This window comes from Prionailurus bengalensis, chromosome D4 (genome assembly GCF_016509475.1).
Source record: "Prionailurus bengalensis isolate Pbe53 chromosome D4, Fcat_Pben_1.1_paternal_pri, whole genome shotgun sequence".
NCBI classification, from domain to species: Eukaryota; Metazoa; Chordata; class Mammalia; order Carnivora; family Felidae; genus Prionailurus; species Prionailurus bengalensis.
Window position 1 is genome coordinate 73,949,744 of NC_057359.1, and position 21,736 is coordinate 73,971,479.

Genomic DNA, 21,736 nt, shown 5'->3' on the forward strand with positions numbered 1-21,736 from the left:
AGCTGAGCTGCAATGCAGTTGCAGCAGTGGCCTCAGCCCAAACCCCTGGATGGTCTGAAGCTGAGATGACTCTTGTTCCAGTTGAGTCAAGGCAAGGATGCTGGGCCTTCATCCCCGTGCAGAGACCCATCACTGGCTATGGGCTGTCCCTAGGGAGGGACATGTTCCCAGAGAGTCTATGTTGAGAACCATCCTCCACCAATTCTCCCTGTGCCCGGGGACAGGAGTGTCCCCAACCGGAAGGAGGAGGTTGAGTGGTGCAGCACAGTCCACTCTGTGGACAGTATCTCATTTTATCCCTCACAGAACCTTGTAAAGTGGGATCCATTATCCCCATTTTACAGATGAAGAAACTAAGGCCCACACCAGTGGGATAACTTGTTAAAGCTCACAGGGCTGGCAGGTAGATTCAAATCCAAGCCTGACAGGCTCTCAATGAGCCCAAGGTCTCCAGCACTCAGCCCCACGAGTTTCCCTATAACAGAGATTGTCACGTGTGGGGTTTATACACTCTCACTTGCAGGGTGAAGGGCTAAGGGACATATACAGCTTCTAAGAAAGAGGAAGCCAATAGGGGATTGGAAATGAGGGGACAGACCCTATAGCCTCATGTCAATACTTTTTGCCTTTCCTCTGTCTGTCCCTGGTGGGGAAAGTCTGATCTCTCTCCGCAGAGTACCTGCCTGGGGTCCACAGTACGGCAGTGGCTTTGTCCCATTGGGTCCACATGTAAGGTCTCTGCAGTGAGTCCTCCCTCCGGGCAGTTGGTATCCTACAGGAATTCCCCTGCAGGCCCAAGATGGCTTCCAAAGGAGCACCTTCTAGAGTTTTTCAAATAACTTGCTTTTAAGAGCTGCACAACTATTAGGATGGGGCAATAGGCGGGTCGAAGAGAATTGCTGGAGGCCGCTGCACACACCTACTGCGTGCCCAGCACTGCCCCGGTGGTTTTCACAGCTTTGGGCTGGGGACCCCATCCCGCCCACCCTGGCGCCATGATCTTAGGCTGGTTGTTTAACCTCCAGAGCCTCAGATTGCTCATCTCTCAAGTGGAGGGAATAATACCATTTCAAGAGACCCCTGTGAGCATTAGAGAGCATGTACATAAGATGCTTAGGATGGTCTCCGGCACGTGCTAAGTTCCTAACAAGGGCCAGCTTTCTTCCAGTCCCTGCCCTTTGGGAGCTTAAGTCCACATGCTGATTAATTTGACTAAAGTGGCACAGAGGGATAAGAACACCCTCAGAGATGAGCTGGTAAGCGGGTCCCGAGTTTCCCTGGCTTGGGTATATGGGGCACATGGTAGGGGGGCCGAGCGGTCTGCATGCCCAGCTCTCTGTCAGGCCAGGTGGGGAATGAGCCCCTCTGGGGCGTCTTGTCTGGTTGTTGGCATTTGACCTTCATAAAAGGCAACACAAAGAATTATTTTATTTATAAGCTGCATGGGAAGCATTTGCATCTCCTCAAGGAACCTGCTCTTCTTGGAAACAGAAGTTTTGCGCACGCGCGCGCACGCCCACGCGCACGCCCACACGCGCGCGCGCGCACGCCCACACACGCACGCGCGCACGCCCACACACGCACGCGCGCACGCCCACACGCGCACGCGCGCACGCCCACACGCGCACGCGCGCGCGGACACATGCGCCCGCGCGTGCGCACAAGGACGCACACGCTTCAGAGGAAAGTCCAGGAAATGTGGACTAAGCCTTCCGTTTGCCAGGCACTGTGCTAACACCTCACAGGCATTGGCTGCTTACTCCCCCAGCAGGTCCGTGGGGCAGAAACTGCTGTGAACCCCGGTTAATAGACGGGAAAACCGAGCACAGAGAGGGTAAGTAATTTGCTCTGCCTCTCGCTGCTATTAAGTGGTGGAACCAAAGTGTAAACCCAGAATCTGGCTTTTCAGTCTCTAAACACTGTTGGCTGCCTCAGATCAAGGATTACAGGTGCCCACAGGAGGGGAGGTGGGGAGAGGCAGGAAGAGGCAGGGAGGGCTTCCCGGAGGAAGTGGCCCTGAAACAAAGCAAGCGACAGCTAAGGATGAGCATCTGCTCGACTCAGGCTGTGTGTGTGGAGTCGGTTGTGGGTGGGCAGAGAGAACCCACAGGGGAAGCATCTCGGTGCTAGTTCTGCAGGAGCAAAGCCCGGGTTGTGGGACTTAAGTCCAAAGTGCAGTGGGCGCCATGGGGAAAGTGAGCCAACCCGCCCAGAAGGCCTGAGAAGCTAGCGGGGCATCCGAGCTGCCATTTCTGCCCCCCCCCCCCTCCTCCCCTATCATGACTTGCTCCTGAGCCCTGAGAGCGGGGATGCCTTGTTCTTCCTTCTTGGCTCCCTCCCTGCTTCTGCGACTAACACGCTGACCCACATCATAAGCAATTGCATGGTCTGTTCCAGCCGCCTTGGCAGGGCCTGTTGGCTTTGTGACCGCCATCACTGAGTCTTACGCTTGGGCGGGCAGACAGGAAAGTCTCCCGGCCAGAGGGCTCTGTGCTCCCCGATCAAGTGAGCGTGTCTGGCCTTTTCCATAGAGGTTTCCTTGCAGCGTGGGCCTGGCTCTGGAGGCTTTCCATCATTGTTGCGGCTAGGCCAAGGGAGTGAATAAATCAGTTCTGGATCCTGACGATTGTCTCCTGATGAAGCAGCCGCATGGGCGTCACACACACCCACCCCCAGGGCTCTTCGTGGTTCCTGCCCCGCGGTCTGCAGACTGGCCACGAAGGTGGTGGCTTTTGAAGGAATGGGCAAGGTAACAGGTAAATGAAAGAAAGAAAGAAAGGAAGGAAGAAAGAAAAAAAGGGCACAAGCAAAGCAAACAAGGCCAGCTGTCGGTAGCTCGTTTATTCAATCCACAAATATTTCTTGCATCCTTGCTGAGGTCAAGCCATTTATAAGGAGGAAAGCCCACCAGCTTGGCTCTAAGGGGTGGCAAAATAAAGCCGGAGCTGTCCTGTGGGGACCAACCTCATCTTGGATGCTCCCGGCTTCTTCCACTTCAGCTTGTGCAGAACTGACCTCGTCATGTTTTTCTCCTCTGGATTCCCTGTCCTCAACTGATGACGCCCCTGGAAACTCTACTGCCAAAGCCAAAAACACTGGGTGATATGCGTGACTTCCTGTCCCTCGCTCCCTAGGTGTAGTCCATCAGCCCCTCCTGTGGAGCCGCCCCTCTGAACAGCGATCAAATCTGGCTTGATTTCTCTGCCTCCCTCATCATAAGGACCCGTTAGCTCTGGCTTGGACCTCTACAGCAGCCTCCGAACTGCAACCTCTGCTTCACTTTTGCCTCCCTGCTGTCCTTTCTCTGTGCCTCGACCAGAGACATCTGTCTAAAGCTTCAAGCAGATCACTTCCAGGATAAAAATCCCTCATCGGTGGCTCCCCCACTGCTCTCAGAACAAAATGTCTGAAGCCCTGCGTGATCTCCCCTGCCTGCTCCATCCCGCTAATTTCTGTCCGTTTTCTGGATGCCATCATAGCTTTCCTTCTGGAAACAGAAGCTTTCCTGACTCCCTACAGGAGAAGCCATTAGTCTTCCTGGCACCTCGCCCCCACCCTCTCCCCCACCATCGCCCCCTGCAGCTGTGACCCGGGTGGGTATTCCCCAAGGCCATTACGCCACGGCCAGGCTTCCACTTCGAGGGCCTGCTGGGGCCCTCTGACTTTTTGGCCTCACTCTCCCATCCTTTGGAAGGACAATTCTGAGCCATTTTCTGAAGTTTCTCGGAGAGTCCCCTTGAATTGAGCCCTGGTTACCCCCACAGGTACCCACGCCAGTTCCACACCCTCAATGGCTTTCCCTTGTTCCTTGTCTGATGCCTTTGCTCCTGTGTCCTGGGATCATCACCCAAATAAGCTCCCTGCTCCCAAGTCCTCGCTTTAGGCTCTGCCTTCAAGGGACCCAAACCAAGACACCCCTGCCCTCACTCAGACAGGGATAGATGCCTTTCCATTCTTCTGTTGTTCAGGTACCTTCCATCTTGTATTATAATTGTGTCTACAAGCCCATCTCCCCCACGTCAGTGTGAGCTAGGAAAGAAGAGGTGCCAGGCTGTCACTTCCCAGCACTAAACACAGGCTATCTCAGCAGGTAAGAGGTGTTGTGGAACGAATGAACAAGAACCAGGGTGTTCATGATAAAAACACACAAAAGGGAAAGCAGGGAACTTCATCAACATGACAAAGGGCAGTTGTGAAGAACCCACAACTGACCTCACACATAATGGGGAAGGACAGAAAGCTTTTCCCCTCCCATCAGGAGCAGGATGAGAATACCCAGGCTTGCTACTTAACATTCAACAGGTTCTGGCTGGGGCCATCGGGGCAGTTTCTTAAATGAATTAAGAGGCATCCAGATAGGAAAGGAAGAAGGACAAGTATTTCTGTTCACAGATGACATGATCTTAGAGAGAAATTTTTAAAAATCAACAAAAAATTACTAGTGCGAAGAAATGCATTCAGCAGCATTACTGGATAGAAGATTAACATGCCAAAATCAGTTGTATTTCTATATGCTAGCAGTGAATAACCCAAAAAGAAAATTAAGAAAAAAATTCCATTTAAAATATCATCAAAAGGAATAAAATATTTAGAAGTGAATTTAACCAAAGGGGTGCAAAACTTGTACATTGGAAACTATAAAACATTGCTGAAAGAAAATTTAAAAGATAGGAATAAATGGAAAGACACCCCTGGGAATGCAAGCTGGTGCAGCCACTCTGGAAAACAGTATGGAGGTTCCTCAAAAAACTAAAAATAAAACTGCCCTACGACCCAGCAATTGCACTACTAGGTATTTATCCAAGGGATACAGGTGTGCTGTTTTGAAGGGACACCTGCACCCCCATGTTTATAGAAGCACTATCAACTATAGCCAAAGTATGGAAAGAGCCCAAATGTCCACTGATGGTTGGATGGACAAAGAAGATGTGGTATATCTATACAATGGAGTATTACTTGGCAATCAAAAAGAATGAAATCTTGCCATTTGCAACTATGTGGATGGAACTGGAGGGTATTATGCTAAGTGAAATTAGTCAGTCAGAGAAGGACAAAAATCATATGACCTTACTCATATGAGGACTTTAAGAGACAAAACAGATGAATATAAGGGAAGGGAAACAAAAATAATATAAAAACAGGGAGGGGGACAAAACAGAAGAGACTCATAAATATGGAGAACAAACTGAGGGTTACAGGAGGGGTTGTGAGGGAGGGGATGGGCTAAATGGGTAAGGGGCACTAAGGAATCTACTCCTGAAACCATTGTTGCACTATATGCTAACTAATTGGGATGTAAATTTTAAAAAATAAAAAATAAAATTAAAAAAAAAAGAAGCTATTACATTGGGGAAAAATAAAATGAAAAAAAAACGGAAAGACACCCCTTGTTCATGGATTGGAAGATTTAATAGTGTTAAGGTGTCAATATTTCTTTTTTTAAAGTATTTTTTTAGTTTATTTTGTGAGAGAGAGAGCGCGCTCTTGCATGCGCAAGTCAGGGAGGAGGAGAGAGAGGGAGAGAGAGGTGTCCAAGCAGGCTCCACGCTGATAGTACAGAGCCCTACATGGGACTCAAACCCATGAACTGTGAGATCATTACCTGAGCTGAAATCAAGAGTCGGACGATTAACCATCTGAGCCACTCAGGCACCCCTGTGTCAGTATTTCTTAAAATGATTTATTGATTCAATGAAATCCCTATCAAATTCCCAATGACCCTTTTTGCAAAAATGGAAAAGCTGATCCTCAAATTCATACAAAATTCCAAAAAATCCTGAATAGCCAAAACAATTTTGCCAGAGAACAAAATCATAAAACTCTCATTTCCCAGTATCAAAACTTATTCAAAGCTTCATAAATCTAAACAGTGTGTTGCCAGCAAAAGGATGCATATATAAACCAATGGAATAGAAGTGAGAGTCCAGAAATAAATGAATACATCTGTGGTCAGTTGATTTTGACAAGGATGCCAAGACCATGCAAAGAGGGAAAGAGGAGTCTTTTCAAAAAAAGATGCTGGGACAATTATTTGCAAAATGTACAAGAATCAAGTTAGATCCATTTTCATACCATATACAAAAATTAACTTAAGGGGCGCCTGGGTGGCGCAGTCGGCTAAGCGTCCGACATCAGCCAGGTCACGATCTCGTGGTCTGTGAGTTCGAGCCCCGCGTCAGGCTCTGGGCTGATGGCTCGGAGCCTGGAGCCTGTTTCCGATTCTGTGTCTCCCTCTCTCTCTGCCCCTCCCCCGTTCATGCTCTGTCTCTCTCTGTCCCAAAAATAAATAAAAAACGTTGAAAAAAAAATTAACTTAAAATGGGCCAAAGACCTAAATGTAAAAGCTAAAACTATAACTCATACAAGAAAAACATAGATGTAAATCTCCATGACCTTGGATTTGGTAATGAATCTTAACTATGACGTCAAAAGCAGAAACAACAAAAGGAGAAAATAGGTAAGTTGGACCTTCGTCAAAATTAAAAGTTTTTGCATCAGAGGACACTATCAAGAAGGTGAAAAAACAAGTGGATTGGGAGAAAATATTTACAAATCATATATCTGATGAGGACATTTTATCTAGAATATATCAGGAACTCTAAAAAGTCTAACCACAAAGAGACCCAATTAAAAAATGGGCAAAGGACATGAAGAGACATTTCTCCGTAGAAGATCTACAGATGGCCAACAAGTACGTGAAAAATGCTCAACATCATTAGTTATTAAGGGAATGCAAAACCACAAGGACAGACGACTTTACACTTGACCGAACGAGAATAATAATGATGATGGAACACGACAAGTGTTGGCGGTCATATAGAGAAATCAGAGCCCTTGCACAGAATCAGTGGAAATGTAAGATGGTGCAGCCTCTGTGAAAAATAGTTGAGCAGTTCCTCAACAAGTTGAACACAGAACTCCACATGACTCAGCAAGTCCCCTCCAAGGAATCTATCCAACAGAGTTGGAAAATGATAGTAAAACAAAAATGCGTACATGTGTTTGCTGCCAGCGGCACTGTGCACAGTAGACACAAGGTGGAAACAGCCCAGATGTCTATCAACTGGTGAATGGATAAATAAAATGTGGTAGAGCCACACGATGGACTATTACTCAGCCACGGAGGGAGTGATGTACTGGCACCTGCTATGACATGGATGAACCTTGAAGACATGATGCTAAGTGAATGAAGCCAGACACAAAAGGTCACATATTGTATGATTTCATGAATATGAAATGTTGAGCACAGGCACGTCTGTAGAGACAGGAAGCAGACTAGTGGATGCCAAGGGTGAGGAAAGGGGAGTTGAGGCGATTGGGGGTGACTGTTTCATGGCTACACGGTTTCCCTGTGAGTGATGAAAATATTTTGGAAGTACACAGTGGTAATGGTTGCACACCATGATGAATGTACTAAATGTTATTGAACGATACACTTTAAAATGGCGAATTTTATCTCAACCAAAACAAAACAGAAGTGGGGTGGATCCAGCTGTGGTGTCGGGCTGCGTGTCTTCTCATCCTGCCCCGCTCCCATGCACCCCTCTGTCCGGGCCTTTCATGTTTCCCACAGAGCAGTCACCCAGTCAGTGGGGGGTGGATGGGGAGCCACCGCGATCTTTGTCCCCCTGCGTCCTTTCCCGTGGGGGAACGGGCACTGCCTCTCCCTCTCCCCGAGAGTGCCCATCGGAATTTGGCCAGAACTGTTGCTTCAGGTAACAATCGCTTCTGCCAAAGGTGTGTGAATATTTATGACTGCTCAGATGCTTTATGTTTACCATGTCAGCAGCACTGTTTGCATTCGTGCTGATAATAAAAACTCAATTTATAATAAAAACAAGCATTTTGTTGCAGAATCGGGTTTTAAGGCTCCTATAAAGGCTTTGCAGAGATTTATTTTAGTCTAGTAAATGCCTTGCCCCAGGGTGAGACTTCAGAGCCTTCGAACAGTTCATTTTGAAGGATTTGGTTATTAGAAAACTTTTATAGTCTCTTTAATTTAATGGGAGAAGAATAACAAACAGAATGGCCTCCAACAACAGTGGAGGCTCCGTATCTGGAATGTCTTGCCATCCTAACTGGCAGAGTGGGACAAAACCATGGGAGTTGGGCTACTCAAAGGTTAAAAAAATTTTTAAGTTTTTATTTATTTCTTTTTCTTTCTTTTAAAAAAATTTTTTTACGTTTATTTTTTTATTTTTGAGAGACAGAGAGAGACAGAGTGTGAGCAGGGGAGGGGCAGAGAGAGAGAGGGAGACACAGAATCTGAAGCAGGCTCCAGGCTCCGAGCTGTCAGCACAGAGCCTGATGTGGGGCTCGATCATGACCTGAGCCAAAGTTGGACGCTTAGCCAACTGAGCCACCCAGGTGCCCCTATTTATTTATTTTGAGAGAAAGAAAGCATGAACAGGGGAGAGGCAGAGAGAGGAGAGAACAAGAATCCTAAGCAGACTCCTCACTGTCAGCACAGAGCCTGATGCGGGGCTTGAATTCACAAGCTGTGAGATCATGACCTGAGCTGAAGTGGGACACTTAACTGATGAGCCACCGACGCAAGGTAAATAACTTTAGACCAGTCCTTTCTCCTCGTTGGGCCTCAGTCTTCTCTTTTGAGCAATCTGGGGGTTGAAATTTTACATAATAAGAAACTTTGATCCCATAATCCCTCACTTAGGAATTTTTCTCGAAGGGAAAAAAAATTCAACAAAAGCAAGGGCGCCTGGGTGGTTCAGTCCGTTGAGCGTCTGACTTTTCTGCTCAGGTCATGATCTCACGATTCGTGAGTTCCAAGCCCCTCGTAGGGCTGTGTGCTGACAGCTTAGAGCCTGGAGCCTCTTCAGATTCTGTGTCTCCCTCTCTCTCTGCCCCTCCCCCGCTCATGCTCTATCTGTCCCTTTCTCTCAAAAATAAACATTAAAAAAATTAAAAAATAATTCAACCAAAGCAGGAAGTTATATGTCTAAAACTGTTCAACATGGTGTTATCTATAGAAACAAAAGGCAGAAGTGAAAAAAACAAAACCCCACAAATTGGAAGTAGCTGGACAAATTACAGAACAGTTTATGACAGAAAACTGACATTGAAAATGGCGATCGCATGCATATAGCCCCTCCCAACACCACGACGACCAGGATGATGCTCATTAAAACAAGACAGTGGTTATTTCCTGATGATGGGATCAGAGTTGATTTTTGTTTTCTCCTTTATGCTCTTGTGTATTTTTCGACTTGTATAATGAACACGTATTACCTTTTATACTCAGAAAAAAACAAATGTCATTGAAATAGCAATTGATTTTATAAAGAACGGCAACAAAGGAGAAAATGCTTTAGTTGCGATATGAAATGAGAAGGATATAGAACGTGAAATGAATATTCAGGTTGCAAGTAGGTTGAAAACAGGAGCAGACCAAATCCCTGAAAACCACTTTGCCTCATTATCAGTATTTCTAATAGTCAGTTCCCTGAAAATTCACCCCTCTGCCTTTAGGTGTTTTGTCTCTATTCAATTATCATTGTCTTCTTCATTTTTTCACTTTTTGACATGGTATGTATTTGTTATCCAGTTGTCTGAGGGTCCTTCTGATGATTTCATACTTTAAAGAAGTATTTTAAACATTCGTACCCTCCCTTGGTTATGGGATTATTTCTATTCTTGTATGTATAATTTGTTCCTCTTTAATCTACTTTTGAATCATTTAGAGACTTGTTAGGCTGTTTGTTAAAAGTCCTTTCTTTAAAATTTAATGTTTCTAACCCGCTTTTCGGTGGTACCCAAGGGGGCACCTGGGTGGCTCAGTCGATTAAGCGTCCGACTTCAGCTCAGGTCATGATCTCACGGTTTTGTGAGTTTGAGCCCCGCATCAGACTCTGTGCTGACAGCTCAGAGCCTGGAGCCTGCTTCGGATTCTGTGTCTCCTTCTCTCTCTGCCCCTCCCCCACTTGTGCTCTGTCTCTGTCTCTCAAAAATAAATAAATGTAAAAGAAAAAAATAAAAAATAAATCAATGGTACCCAAGACAGTAAGTACGATCAGTTGTCAAATCTCCTCTGTCTTGATCCTTCACTAGAATTCCGTCACCAAAGTTATGGGGTCATGCACGACATGGATAAATGTCCTGAAAGGTAAAAATATCATTTATGAAATGCTGATGATTTATTTAATCAGTATAAAATGCTACAAAGATAGTAAGAAAGAATAAGATACTCAATGGATTTAACCCAGGGTCACATTGTAGATGAATTCATCTTAGGGAACTGACTGTAGGTGAATTGATTTAAAACCTGTGGAAATGTAAGGGAAATTGCAAAATAATAATATAATTAATAATAATAACAATGGTAACAATAATGCTGTACTAGGGTGGGGTTTTTGGGGGGTGTTTTTATTCAAAATTCTCTCTCTCTTTTTTAGAAGATTTTATTTTTAAATAATCTCTACACCCAATGTGGGGCTCAAACTCACAACCCAAGATCATGAGTCACATGCTCTTTGTACTGAGCCAGCCAGGTGCCCCCCAAATTCCCTTTAACGTTACTGTTTTCCCTCTCTGTTTGTCTGAAAGAAAACATTGTAAGCATCTTGTTTGAATTTTTCTTTCAGCAATATGTTTCCATTGAAAACGCCAAACACGAACTTTTAAGTTTTATGTTCACTTAAGCCATTTCTTATGTAGAAGGAGAGAGGTCAATTGTTACTCATCGTCCTTGCTACTTTCTTATTTATTTATTTATTGAAGTAGGCTCCACGCCCAGCATGGAGCCCAACGTGGGACTTGAACTCACGACCCTGAGATCAAGTGTCCCATGCTCCTTTTGATTTTGGCTCAGGCCATGATCTCACGGTCATGAGATTGAGCCCCTCACTGGGCTCAGCACAGAGCCTGGTTGGGATTCTCTCTCTCCCTATCTCTCTTCCCTTGTCTGCTCATGTCTCTCCTCCCCCCCCCCCCCCCCCACCTCAAAATAAATAAATAACCTTAAAAAAAAAGTTAGATGCTCAACTGACTGAGCCACCTATGTGCCCCAGTCTTTGCTACTTTCTAGTGAGAAGGCATCCTGGTCCCTGGAGAGTCGTTGGTAACTTGGCTGAGTGGGGTGACGGGTACGGGTAATAGGAGGGGCTGCAACAAAGCCCGACTGCCCTGCATGAGAAAGGAAAAGAGGCTTAAGAATACAGGAGTTGGGGGGCGCCTGGGTGGCTCAGTCGGTTGAGCGCCAGACTACTGCTCGGGTCATGATCTCACGATCTCCGAGTTCCTGAGTTTGAGAGCCACATCGGGTTGTCTGCTGTCAGCCTGTCAGCACAGAGCCCACTTCAGATCCTCTGTCCCCCTCTCTCTGCCCCATCCCTGCTTGCATTCTCTCTCTCAAAAACTAAAAACATTTAAAAAAAAAAAAAGAAAGAGAGGGGCGCTTGGGTGGCTCAGTCAGTTGAGTGTCCGACTTCGGCTCAGGTCATGATCTCGCGGTTTGTGAGTTTGAGCCCCGCGTTGGACTCTGTGCTGACAGGTCAGAGCCTGGAGCCTGGTTCAGATTCTGTCTCCTGCTCTCTCTGCCCCTCCCCACTTGTGCTCTGTCTCTCTCTGTCTCTCAAAAATAAATAAATGTAAAAAAAAATTTTTTTTTTAAATTAAAAAAAAAAAAAAAGGAGTCAGGGAACTAGTGTCAGATGCTGAGAAAATTTAGTGAGAGGGAAAGCATCCAGGGAAGTAACGCTCCTTCCTGGTTTACCATGGTGCCAAAGAGGAAACTGGCCGGGGGTGTCTAATGGGGATTTGTTAAATTGTTTGTGCTATGCGTGCAGTGAGTGCTGTCTCTGTTTCTCCTACTGAATCACCAGCAGCGTCTACTTGGCTCGCAAATCCTTTGGAATGAGTGGAATTCTTAATGATAGACCCGGGTCTTACTTGAGATTGGCTCTGTGCAAACATCATAGCTTCCCATAAGAGCAGGCAACATATGGTTACATCTGACCATTTCAGCCTCTGCCTGTGAATATGCCCAGAAAGAAAGACAGAGGGAAGACAGGGGGGAGAAAGAGAGAAAAGGAAGAAAGAAAGAATTGTGTGAGAACTTAATAGTGTTCATGCTAGTTTAAAACTGAAACCATTACATTTAATTATGCTAACATTTAACAACGGAGAAAGAAACAGAATTGGACTTCAAATAAACATTTCTGCAAAAAAGCAATATTGGTTGCGGAAGATTTGTCTCAAGTTAAGGGATGAAAGGTAGGAAAAACTTTAATCGGTCAGAATCATCGTTAGTTTCTTTTAATGAAATCTGATAGTCTCTGATGTTAATGTCAATTAACTCTGCTTATACTTATCTGATCCCCAGTTTTTGGATTTATTTACATCTTTAAAATTTTTTATTATTTTTCTTGGTTTCTTTCTTTTTTGTCCTGCCTTCTGTGCATCTGGTAAAGTTTCCTGTATAGCTTCCTCCTTTTTATCCCGGTTAATGAGGAAGCTTAGATTCTATTTATATTCCTGTAGCGGCTATCTTTAAATTAATGTGTAAATTTAATGAACTAATTACTCTAATACGATCTAAAGTTGCCCAGTGTGTCTGCTCATCTGTGGAACAAGTTGAGGATGTTGGCACACTTTGTCCACATTCATTAACCAATCTTCCTTGTTGCCATAAGGAACAAGGATGCCAACATCTTGCAATTGGTTAATGAAGTCTGGGGTGTTAGTTTCACTTCTGTCGAAATACAGGAAATGGCATGATGATTATTATGCAGTCAATAATTAAATTTTCTAGCATACTTTATCATTTCCTATGTTCATCATTTTCTTTGCATTCTCCTCTTCAATTTCACTTCTTGATGCACAGGTCCGTGGGTAGCAAATGGTACATCTGGGAAAAGCATCTGTGTTTTGCCCTCCCTCTGGGATGATGGCTCAGCCCAGGAGAGAAATCTAGGTTGGTGGCTATCATCAGTGCTGTGTGAGCGATGAGTCAGGGCAAATAAAGACAGCCTTTTAAGTGGGGCTTTCCAGGCCACCATCAAACAAGTGAAATAATGACACATTTCTGGAATTTGAAGGAGCTTCCACTCTGTTAGGCTCCTCTGATAGCCATCAGGGTGTTGGGTTTTCCTGCGATCATAGGCTATTGACTTTCAGGTTTACTTACCATGGAGCTGGGTAGCATGAGACAGGAATAGGGCAAATTAAAATGCCACAAATTACTTTCCTTACCAAAATTTAGCTGCCTTTCTTTCTTTCTTTCTTTCTTTCTTTCTTTCTTTCTTTCTTTCGAGAGTTGGGGAGGGACAGAGAGAGAGAGGGAGAGAGAGAATCCCAAGCAGGCTCTGTGCTGTCAGAGCAGAGCTCAACCTGGGGCTCAGTCCCATGAACCACGAGATCATGTCCTGAGCTGAAATCGAGTTGGACACTTAACTGACTGAGCCACCGAGGTGCCCCTAGCCTTTTTTCTTAAAGAGATGTTCCTGAGATTGCTACAGACCTTTGATTAACTTCCAGAATTCTGAAAATTTGATTCTGACATTTCTTTCAGTTTTCTTGTTTTTATGAAACGCAAGAGAGTTTTTGGAAGTCCTTCCTTTGCCATTTTCACTGAGACCACTTGTTCATCTGTTTTTTGAATTTTGGTTTACAGGCTCATCTTCAGCAGGCGATCTCTTTTCTTTCCCTGCATTCTTCCCCATCTGGCAGTTATGTGACTATCTCTACCCAACCCCTGGGGGCCTTTAGTGCAGAGTGAACTCTTACATTAGCAGCCTGGGGCTCTAGCCCAGACATGACATTGGGCATATTGCAGATTTCACTTGAGTCAGCAGCTTGACTGAGGTCCTGTTGGAAGGCCCTGGTCTTCCTCTGTCTCCCTAAGCTTACAGTTTCATGCAACATGTAACCCCTGAGAGCTGTCAACAGACTTTGTCAGCTTCCTGTTAAGAGAGGTGGGTACCCCTTCAGGCCCCTCATGCGGAGCTGTGAGCCTGGATCTCTGCCCTACCTCCTGCTGGAGGCCTTGACTCCTGCCGTATCCTGGGATCCACATTCCCACCCGCTGTGCCTGCTTCCCAGCCTGGAGCCCTGGAGGTTCACCAATACTGCCCCCTCTCCCACTTCTCATTTCTTGTCTTCTTGTTTTTGAGCTGGACTTTGTCTTTTTAACTTTCTCTCTTCATATTTATTATTGCTTTGTGTTTGGAGCAAGAGGGCTGAGGGTGCAGGGGGGAGACGAGGCATAATGAACAATGTCATCTCAACTCTACATTGTACGAGGTCTGCCATCATTTAAAATTTTAAACAATTTTTCAACCTGAGACAGTATCTATTGACTCTCCGCACTGACAGATGAGGAAATTAGCCTAAAAGGATTAAAAATGACAATACATATCTCTGGCATGCCAGCGCACTGGGGGCAGTACTCCTGAGTCTGTTTTTCTGACAAAACAAGGTTGCTGTTTCAAAATTGTATAAATATATCAAGCATCTATCTTGATTTCGCTTTCTAGGAAAACACAGAAATAAGGCACCAATCACCATAACAAGGAATTTTTTCCTTTCCTTTTGTCAAGCGTGTTTTATGAGGGTGAAGAAGTGGCTCTGTGGAGGATAGAAATAATTCCCAGAAAAACCATGATTCCATCCAATTATAATATTTTTAGGCAAACATATGAACCCAGGTGAAAAACTGTAATGCCCAGTTGGATAAAACTTCACTAACCAGGGGTGCCTGGGTGGCTCTGTCGGTTAAGCGTCCGACTTCAGCTCAGGTCATGATTTCGCAGTTTGTGGGTTCGAGCCCCGCGTCTGGCTCTGGGCTGACAGCTCAGAGCCTGGAGCCTGCTTCGGATTCTGTGTCTCCCTCTCTCTCTGCCCCTCCCCCGCTTGTTCTCTCTCTCTCTCTCTCTCTCTCTCTCTCTCTCAAAAATAAAAACATTAAAAAAAAAACCCACTTCACTAACTAGGAGTTTAAGGTTTAGGTCAGCTTGATCCAATTTGACCAAGTTGTATTCAATTTCTGTGGGCTTTGAGGGGATTCTGGAAGTGAAGAAATCACCATTCCAGCTCTTGGAGAGGGGGAGAGGAATTAAATACACTGTGGTCCACGCTGGCTTGACGAGCTTTAGAAAAGTTGTTTCTGGGTGATGCCTCCAATGACAGCTGAAGGTTTAAGAACAAACTTCTCCATCTTGTTGAAGGCCCAACAATGAGGAAACAATGAATGGCTTTATATGAAAATTTCCCATTGGCTTTTTATGGATCATCCCAGTGTTCTAGAAATGGAAATAATAATCATCAATTGGCTAGGGATATATCTCCGAAGGGTATAGAAATTCAGTTATTTCAATGTTGAGGTCTAGAAGGGTGACAGACATAGTTCTAGAGAAACCTCTTTATAACCAGCAGATGAAATCAGATTTCCTCTTTGGTCTGTAGGTTCTCTCTCGTTAAGGAGTGGATCTTGGAGAAGACTGTGGGATGTGTCTCCAGCAGTAGGTGGGCAATTCTGTCCTGGGGGTAAGGATGCCCCTAATGGAGGCTCTCTCCTCTAACTCCCTGCATATTGGGACAAGCATTGTCTTTATACTTTGCTTACAGGAGTGCCTGGGTGGCCCAGTTGGTTAAGCATCCGACTGTTGATTTCAGCTCAGGTCGTGATCTCACAGTTCATGAGATCAAGCCCCACATTGGGCTCTGTTTTGACATTGTGGAGCCTGCTTGGGATTCTCTCTCTCCCTCTCTCTCTGCTCCCTCACCCCCCCATCTGTCTGTCTGTCCCTCTCTCCCTCTCTCTCTCTCTCTCTCTCAAAATAAATAAATAAACTTTTAAAATAAGAACTATTATAATTCATTTATAAGGTGAACTCACTTATCCAAACCCTTCCATGACTTCAGCACAAAGTTCAAATCTCTCCGTAAAAGACTGCTTGCTCTGGACCCTGCCAGCCTCTTTTGCCTTACCCCTGTCCACTCTTCTTCTACCCTGAACTTGGCCCCAGACATACCCAGCTTATTTGAAGGTCTGTGAATTCATTCAGCTTTCATGCCTGTGTCTATGCTGTGCCCTCTACCTGGAGATGCATCCCTGCCCTTCCCCCCTCCAGGAGGCCTTCCCTCATCTACCAGTGATAGGCAGCTAGTAATAGGATAATTTTGGCAGTGTATGGCCAGACCAAATAACGGTGGCTCACATAAGATGATACTTAATGGCTTTTTCACCTGAAAGTCCTGGTTGGTATGGAGCCTCTGCTTTACAAGTTGTCTGTGGTGCAGATTCCTTCTAGATTTTTCTGCATCTGGAAGACACGTCCTTTGTCCTCAAGCTGGCTTGCTGTGAGGGGAGCAGGAGGAGGAGCAGGAGGAAAAGCAGGGACAAACCATCCAACGTGGAGAGGAGCAGAAAGGGCAGGTCTCCTCGCTTCAAGGGCGTGACCAAGAAGTCACACACATCACTTTCACTCATATCCCATTCCCCGGACCGACTCGCATGGTCACACCCAGCTGCAAGGGAGGCAGGGACATGTAGCTTCTGGGAAACCTCTATGGTTATGGGGGGAATGGGGAGGACAGAGATTGGGGCAATGGCTGGCTGTGGATGATGGCTATGAGAACAGAAAGACCAGCCAGAGTGGATGAAGGTGAATTTGACCATAAGGAAGTCCCATAGGAAATAAGGTGACATCAAAGATGGACACATGGGGGGGCGCCCGGGTGGCTCCGTCAGTTAAGCATCTGACTTTGGCTCAGACCATGATCTCATGGCTTGTGAGTTCGAGCCCCACATGAGGCTCTGTGCTGACAGCTCGGATTCTGTGGCACCTGTCTCTCTGCCCCCTCCCCTGCTGTCACTCTGTCTCTCTCCCTCCCAAAAATAAACATGAAAATTTTTATTTTTTTTATTTTTTTTATTTTTTTTATTTTTTTCAAACGTTTATTTATTTTTGAGACAGAGACAGAGCACGAACGGGGGAGGGGCAGAGAGAGAGGGAGACACAGAATCAGAAGCAGGCTCCAGGCTCTGAGCCGTCAGCCCCAGAGCCCAACGCAGGGCTTGAACTCATGGACTGTGAGATCGTGACCCGAGCCGAAGTCAGATGCTCAACCGACTGAGCCACCCAGGCGCCCTGAAAATTAAAAAAAAAATGGACACATGGGGGTGCCTGAGTGGCTCAGGTGGTTGGGCATTCGCCTTTGGCTCAGGTCGTGATCTTGCGATTTGTGAGTTCGAGCCCCACATTGGGCTTTCGGCTGGCAGCACAGAGCCTGCTTCAGATCTTCTGTTCCCCCCCCCCCGCCCGGTCCCTCCTTCATTCATTCTCTCTCTCTCTCTCAAAAAAAAAAAAAGATGGACACATGGCAAGGCATGAGGAAACAAGATAGGAGCCAGGTTACAATGAACTGGAGAATATTCCCGCGTCCATAGCTTTACTCCTGTAAGTCTTCCTGTCTGAATGCCCTGTCAGCTCTCATCTCTCCAGGCTCAGTTTATATGCGTGATCTCCTCATGGAATCCCCTACTGGTAATTTTAATCTTTCTCAGGTGTAAATAAAAAGCCTCCTCTCTGGGCTACTAACGGGACCACAATGACTGCAGTAATCTTTTACTGATGCCTATTAGAAGCAGGTACTTTATACAGCTCTCATTTTCTTCCCACAATGTCCTAAGTGGGCTTTTAGGGGTTCAATAAAAAACACTTCTCTCTTTCTCTTCCGAAATGAGGACCCCATGGAAAGAAGATCCAGGAGACTGGCGAATGGAGACCAGTGTGAGCTTTTTATCGATAAACTGGACAGCATGGCCTCCTATCTGTGGTCAGAGGTTTTACTGCGCTCTACTTTCCCGCCGTGGACCTGGGACAGCCCACCAGGGGTAAGTTTGGACTTCAGAGTCACCCACTTACTCAGCATTTCTGCCTTGCACTAGTGTGGTGCAGGGGGACAAAACCGGAAAACATCCCCCGGTCTCATAGCCTTTTAGTGAATTAGCTCCACCCACTGGGAACTGTGGTCCAGAGTCTGTTGCTCCTCCCCAGTAGCTCGGTCTTCCTCTGTGTGTGTGTGGGGGGGGGGGGGGGTGTAGGGGGAGGCATGGGGGCAAGAGGTCAAAGCATTGCTCCCGTGGTGTCTGATCCCCGTGTCTGATGCAAGGTAAGAGGAATGAAGCTTTCACCATAACAATCCCTAAGGAGAGGAACTGTTTTGCCACATTAGAGACTCAGAAGCCAGCGCTGAGATAAGTACCATGACTTGCTAGCCCCACCTAGATATTAGGTGGCAGACGGTTTTGGAACCAAGTCTGTCCAGGTCCAAAATCTGGAGTTTAGTCACTAGCTCCAGTAGCTTGTAAGCTCTTCAAGGGAAACATTACGATAAAATATCTCCATATTCCCTGCAGTGCTAACAAAGTATTTATTGAAAGACGCATGGCAATTTGGTCTGAAGGCCTGGGTGTTTGGGCTCATGTTTATTGCTTCTTTGTCCTTGTCTGGTGTTCAATCAGGTTTCTTTACTGGGACAGCTCATGGGGGAGCAGCGACCAGTGATGCTGCCCCGGGATGTTCTCGCCTCTTTTGCAGGATGTTTCTGTGCTGGATTTGATGGTGTGAGGCTCTTTGCTTATGGTTTTGGAATCTACGTTTTCCCTTGAGCCCCCCACTACCTACGAGGAGGGAAGGACAGGGTGGGGAAGAGACTCACCTAGCGGCACAGAGGGATTAAGGGCCATGAGCAGTTCAGGCTGGTGGTTGAGTTGGTAACCCTTCCAACTAATGTCCTTAAATAGTTGTCTAGCATCTATTTCACGAGGGCAAAGAGAGACTGGCTTTATATTAATAGAAATCGTACAGAAAGGGAAATTCAGTTACTAATTTGCCTCCTTAGGCAGAAGTGATATCCACATTCTGAGAACCGTCTGCCAAGTGTTCCCTGCTATCCTGTGGTTCTTCCACGCTTCAGTTTTCTTTTGCAATTTGCTGAACCGTACAACTTTTTGGCAGGTGGATTGAAGGGTTTTATATTTACATAATGAAATAAGCCACTAGTTTCCAGTAAAACAGCCCCAACTCCATGGAACAGACCTTTGCAGAATTTCAGGCCACCATGACCTGTTCCCTGCAGACGACGGTGCTTGGGAGGAACGCTTTATTTTTATTTTCCACTGGAGGGCGCTGTGTACCTTGGTGGAAGTAAAACCCTCTTCTAGCTCACCAATTTATTCTAGTGATCTTTTAGCTTCCCTCATGGATTTGTGCCCTGAGCACTCATCCAGCTGTCCCTTCCTTAATCTGGCTTTTTCCAAAGTTTTACAGGGCAGCAGCGTCAGGGTTCAGATGAGACCCGCACTCAAGTCTGATCCCTACCGGGTTACTGCCCTGAGACTTATCTCCCCAATAAAAACACCAGGGCTTACCCCCAGCCTCCCCCCATATGTATGTGTCTACTACATGTCTCCACACTATCTGTGGTTTAATTTCTATGACTTTATGTCCTTTGCCTTTGAGAAAACACAAACGAGGCATCTCTCAAGCAGAACCTGCTTCCTGGATCACAATTTCTACCTCTGGACTGGCAGCATGATCCCCCTGTCCCCCCAGGTTGTCTGCACGAGGCTTTAGAAGATGCCCTCTCCAGCTGTCGCATGCAAAGGACTCACTTGGGTATCTCGTGAAAATGTAGATTCTGACGGAGTAGACCTTGGGACTGGGGCCTTGAGAGCCTGCACCAGCCCTGAGTGATGTCACTGTTGGTTGACCTAGCACGTTTGGAATAGCAAGATTTACTGGCTTTTGCCTCCAGAAGTTTTCCCACTCAGTTTTGCGTATGCGGATGTAGGCAGACAAACTCGAGAACGGAGGCTGGTCAGTGTCTGTATAGAGCTTTGACTCTTACTTTCTAAACCGTTCCTGCAGGGCTGCTCTCCCCCGGACTTTGCTCCTTCTTGTCCATGTCCCTTTCCCTAGCTGGACAACCAGGAAGCGATGTGTCGATGCTTGTGTGTGCCACAGTTGTGCCTCAGGTTGTCTTCCACTGTCATACAAAGTAATTTCTTTTCATTTTCTTTGATGTCCCTTTTTCACTGAGAACCTGATTCAGGATACCGTGGATGATAGCTAATGGTAACAGCAGGCCTCACATGTGCACAAAGCACCTTAATACCCACAAGACAGTAGGGGTAGAGGCTATGGGCCAGGGCTCCAGAGTCTGCCCACCTACATTCAAATCCTGCCTCTGCTACTTTCTAGCTGGTCAGCCTTGGGCAAGTTACTTAACCTCTCTGTGCTTCCATTTCATCATTTGCACAATGTGGCTAACGATGCTTCATGAGTCATTGAGAAGATCGAATGAGATAATGTGTGTGAGGCACTCAGAACGGACCTGACATATAGGAGGCCCTCGATCACAATCGGTGATGTTATAATTCCTCAATCCCATGAGGAAGCCGAGGGAATCCGAGGCTCAATGAGGAGAAGTGAGTCGCACTTAGGATTCCACATCAAGAATGGTGGCACAATTGGGACCAGATCTGACTCCAACTCCAGTGCTCACTGCACCCCCACCATACTTCCAAATGCCAAGTTTTATTACCCTAAGATTTTAGCACAGAGTGTGGCTGCTTTCCCAGCGTTCGACTGATCTTTTGTTTCCTTTCCTTCTAATGGAGCATTTCCAGCTGGGGTGATTCATGGATCTGGGACCGCATGGCTCCCATTAACTTCGAGGAAAGTCATAAGGCAAAACCCACATCAATCAAGCTTCCAAATTATTCATCCATCTTTACAGGTGACACGTGGATTAAGACGAACAGGGAGTGAAGTGGGTATCGTACAATAACTATTTAGATTTATGAAAATTGCCTAAGAGCTTATGCCAAGTCCCCACACTGAACTTTGTTTTGTTTTCACAAGGTTGAACTTTAGGGATGAGAGAGAGGATGTCACAAGAGAATGGCCTTGAAGCTTGAAGTCCGAGGAGCTGGGACTCCCAGCTTCACTACTAGTTAGACTTGTGATTTTTGAGAAAGGCTTTTAACCTCTTAGAATCTGTTTTCTCGTTCTGTTATTCATCCTTACGATAAACCAAGGAGTTAGTTACTATCCCCATTGTACAGATGTTGAAACTGAGGTACTGAGAAGTTAAGTGACTTGATGGTGACCAAAAAATAAAGCAGCCTTCAAACCCTCTATATTTGAGTCCAGAAACCTATGTCCTTTTACCACTCTAGCCCATAAATGAAATGACAAGTCTAAAAACAGCAGGCGTTGTGTAGGAGCTTAAGAAACCTTTACTCAATCTGAATCTTGAGGACAAAACTCATGTCATATTAATCCCTTCTTCTCTATTGTACCTTTGTACTTAGTAGGTTCTCAATTAATAAGAGTTGAGCTGCCTTATTACCCCTCTGGAAATGGTTCTGTTTTTATTTAATAATTTTCTTAGATGAATTTTAATAGGCAGACCACAATGCTTCTTGTACAATATCTTCTGGACTGCGAGGCGCGGGCATTCATTATTTTATGAGACGCATATGTCATGCATAACACAGCCCTTTTCTTAAACCAACACAACATGCAAATAGAAATTTCATGTAAAATCACATTCAGACAGTCTCAAAGTAGAAACAGATGTCTGAAAAATATGAACGCCAGGCTTATTAAATATTTTATCATCAAATATTTCATACATTTCAAAAATGTCATCTGTGAAAACACAGAAATACCGCCTCAGGAGAACCAAAATATTTAATCACTTTCAA